The following is a 4,620-nucleotide window of genomic DNA, read 5'->3' as shown; positions in this document are numbered from 1 at the left end:
TTAGAAACCTTAAAAAAGAAAGTAAAATATCGTGTCTCTCTCTTTCAATCTTGGATTCTCATTTATACAGGGTTTTAACTTTTAATATGTGTATTTTTTTCTTCATCGATTTCTATTATTTTTTGTAATTATAGCACTCCTTGAATTCATTCTGATCTCTTTCTTTCAATTTCTCTTAAAGTTTATGTTTTTATTTGATATATGCAATTTCGTGGTTTTTCAATGTCTGGGTATTGGATTTTTTTTTTGTTTTAGGCTGTGGGTGTTGGATTTTTTTGTTATAGGTTTATTAATTAATTATTAAGGATCATAGAAAATTGCCCTTATTTTTGTGTTTGCTAGTGGGGTTAGGGTGAAACACGAAACTGAAAAATTTTGGAACTGAAAATTAAAGAGAATAGAAATCTCATGATAAATTTGAACTAGCTTAATTAGTTTTAAGACAAAAAATTGAGAATAGAAACCGTATATTTGTCATGATACCATGATTATATATTGAAGAGTCGTATTTCTGAAAATTAAAGTTGAAAGATGTTAATTTTTGTTTTGAAAAATAGTATTTTAGAAGAAAATTAAAGTAGAAAGGTGTTGTTAATTTTTGTTTCGAATGGTAGTATTTATGAAGACAATCGAAGTTGAAAGGTGTTGATTTTTGCTTAGAATAGTTGTATTTCTCGAAAAAAAATCAAAATTAAAAGATATCGTTGATTTTTGTTTGCCGTGCGTGACGGCGGAATGACATTATAGGGATGTTGTTTTAGTATTAGCTTATGCTCTCTTTTATTATATATATAAAACAAAATATTAATGTAATAAAATAACAAACAAATTTAATTAACAAAATGGTCATTTGTCTTGTTGGTAAGTTGTATGTTTTGTTCATTTATGCTCATGGGTTCTAATACCTCATGGACCAGTTTTTATTTTACTTTTTTTTTGAATAAATTTTTAATAACTTATTTTTGAGCTTATAAAAAATAACTTTTACAAATAAATAATGGACCAAACTTTATTTTGCTTCTATTTTTTAGCTTATAAAATATATTTTATACAAATAAATAAACTTTTATATTAGAAAATTGTATCTTCATAAGCTTTTTTTCATAAATACTTTGACAAGCTTATGAATAATACATAAAAACTTATTTATTTGCATAGGCTAAAAAATAAGTCAATCCAACAAGCCCTAAGTTTTTTCCTTATTAAATCATATTTAACCCTACTAACCGACTAATTTTTCAAAAATCCTAACTCAACTGCTAGCGCCGATATTAACTCATATTTTAATTAGATTGTTCAATATCACTTAATTGGAATGATAGATAGTAGATACTTAGAAATTTTAATTTTGATAATCTAATGGTTAAATCTCAACTAACCGAACTAACAGTTACTTAAGAATTGCACTGGGCAAATTTCCCACCACCTAGTGGGCTACAACGCGCCCTAACCATTGGGCCAAGCCTGTCCAAAAGCTGGGAGGCCCACACGGGTCTGAGGGACGAAAAGCCCATATTCTTAGGGAATGTACATTGAACACAGAAGCCCTCAGGATACAGAGGGACATGGTGTTGGGATAACGCCTCTCCCCGATAATATCAGGTCATGTGGCACTTGCACCGTCGGCTATCTCGGAACCTGCCACTCCCCCATTCCCGAGTCTTTTTCGCTATGCCAGGTATCTATTAGGCCTATAAAAAAAGGCGATGGAACCCAAGGGAGAAGGGACACACTTTTACTCACATAATCTCATCTTCCAAAGCTTAGACATAGAGCAAATTATGGCTAAGTGTCACCATCACATTTTTTTGTAGGAACAAGAATATTAATTCATATGAAAGGACAATTAAATCTCAACTAATTCTACCGAACGTGATTTGTCAAGAAAAGTAATCCTACCGACTGCAACTAAGGAAAACAAATTTTCCTTCAAAGAATTCAATACCACCTAATTGGAATGTCACATATAGGATTCAAACTTTTGGCAATATAATAGTTCGATATCAACTAGTTGGATTACTTGTGGCTCAAAAAACCAAGTTATACTTGTGGCAATATAATGTTTCTAGTTGAACTAACAAATACTTATGAATTTAAATTTCGACAATCAAGCATGTCTTGATTGATATAAAAAGTCCATTTACAAAACTTTAGTGTTTTTTAAAACGAGACGAATTAAATATGAATTTTCTAAATAAATAAAAAAGAAGATAAAAGTAACGAATATTTTGACCTAAAAATCAAATTTTGAGCTCCTATATTTTCGGACAAACTTTTATAGTGCTCTCTATTCATATTTTGCAAAATCATCATAAATACACATTTTCACAACATGATTAAAACTACATGCATAAATACACATCTCCAAAAACAAAGATAAGTATGACTTATTGACTTTTACTAGATTGGTTAGCTCATTTAGTTTGAACTAGAGGTTCGGTTCTAATATTAAAAGTTGGACCCTTGATAAAAAGAAGAATAAAAAATTTAGAAAGAGAAACAACTCTTTGTAACTAATTATCAAATATTTATCTAAAGACACTAGGTTTGGTCTAGTGGTGAGGAGTTTGGGTAGTACGTTATAGGTCCTGGGTTCGATCCCTAACTCACTGTAAACCAAAAAAAAATTTATCAAATGTTTATCTGAAACCTTATACACAAACAACGTACCTAGGCCTTAGAAGTAGTACCTAATAAGTAATCAATGGGTGGTACTCCAATAGTAGTACCTAATAAGTATTTAATAGGTACTACACCATTGGAGATGGTCTAAGTCAATAGTTTGAATAATTGCATTTGGTCCTATGTGCCAATAGATATCCTGATTAAATATTAAGTCCTTGTTGGGATCAAGGGCAGTGATAGTAGCCTTTGAATGATTCCAAGAAGCATGACATATTAAAACGTTGATGGCAGGAGCCTCAATTTCATCGTGTTGTGATCCTAATACAAATGTTCCTCTTTCTCCACAATCAAAGTTCACAGATTTTGCATCTCATTCACGAAGGTAATTTTAATTGGCTTGGTAATTTTCTTGATGCTTGGCATCAATTGAGGCAACAAACACAAGAGAAAGGAAGAGGGCAACATAGCATTTCACTAACATTTTGAAGTAATTGATTCAAATGTACATTATGAGTCTAATGCCCACACACACATATTTATAATCCAATTTTAATTAGTATATTAGGTTTAAAATTGAAAATAACAACAATTTTTTTTCAAAAAATGTAATGTTTTCATTTTCATTAAATGTATCCAATATATAAATTTTAATGTCTAAAAAATTAATAAATATTATTTGTAAATATACGAAATTTTTTGACCTTGGCAGTTTACCGATATATATCCAAATAAGATTGTACTGAATAATTTATTCGTTTTTTTTTTCACCACCAGTATCCGACACACTCGATTGCCTAATCTAGTTTAGGGTTATTTATGATATCAAGTGATTCCAGTCTCATCTTTATTGTAGTTGCGGAGGATCAAATTGTGTCCTCCCAGATAATTCAATAATCCACCTAAATTTAAATGAAAGAATCAATGTGCAAGGGTCATTTACGTGAGTATGAGAATAAACAAATTTGGAAGCTAATAACGACCTTTAATATGAAAGAGTAATTTTTTTTTTTTGCCATGATGTCAAAGAGTAATTTGGCAATAGCAGACAATCAAGGAAATCAATCCCATGGTGAGCAAATATTATGGAAAGGCAAAAATTATGGAAGTGTGTACTATGGTGAGTAAAAAAAAAGTTATTCGTTTACCAAAAAAAAAAAAAAGTTATTCGTTTCAGCCCCTACCAATAATATTTTTACTCCAAATATTCATTTCACTGTGTTAAAGGTTTTTAATTCAATCTTTATGCCTAAAGTCAAAATAATTTTGGTAAAAAATCATATTAATGAATACCTTTCACAAGCGCCACAACACCAGTAACATGAGGACATGTCATAGATGTTCCGCTATTCAAATTAAAATCTCTAAAATATTTTTGCGCCACCGTGACATTTGAAGGCCATGCCGCTAAGATCGAAGTCACGGGTGCAGTAGTTATGACATAAGTTGTTTTAGCCCCTCCCAATAATATTTTTACTTCAAAATATTCATTTAACTGTGTTGAAGGTTTTCGATTCAATCTTTATGCCTAAAGTCAAAATAATTTTGGTAAAAAATCATATTAATGAATACCTTATAAAATAATTTTAGTCAAAATTCATATATTGGATATATTTAATGAAAATGAAAACATTACTATTTTGAAAACAATATTGTTTTTTATTTTCAATTTGAAACAATAATAATTATATATCTACTAAAGTTGGATAATTATAAATATGTGTGTGTGGGCATTAGCCTCATAGTGTACATTTGAATCAATTACTTCAAAATGTTAGTGAAATGCTATGTTGCCCTCTTCCTTTCTCTTGTGTTTGTTGCCTCAATTGATGCCAAGCATGATGAAGTTCAAGGAATTGAAATTAGCTTCGTTAGTGCAATGCCTTCAGATGTGTACTTTGATTGTGGAATAGAAACATTTGTATTACCATCACACCAAGAACATGTCACTGTTGTCCCCTTCGGCAAGGTTTTGACATGTAATGCTTCTTGGAAATC

The sequence above is a fragment of the Trifolium pratense genome, linkage group LG7 (genome assembly GCF_020283565.1).
Source record: "Trifolium pratense cultivar HEN17-A07 linkage group LG7, ARS_RC_1.1, whole genome shotgun sequence".
NCBI classification, from domain to species: Eukaryota; Viridiplantae; Streptophyta; class Magnoliopsida; order Fabales; family Fabaceae; genus Trifolium; species Trifolium pratense.
Note: the sequence above shows the minus strand (reverse complement) of the source record.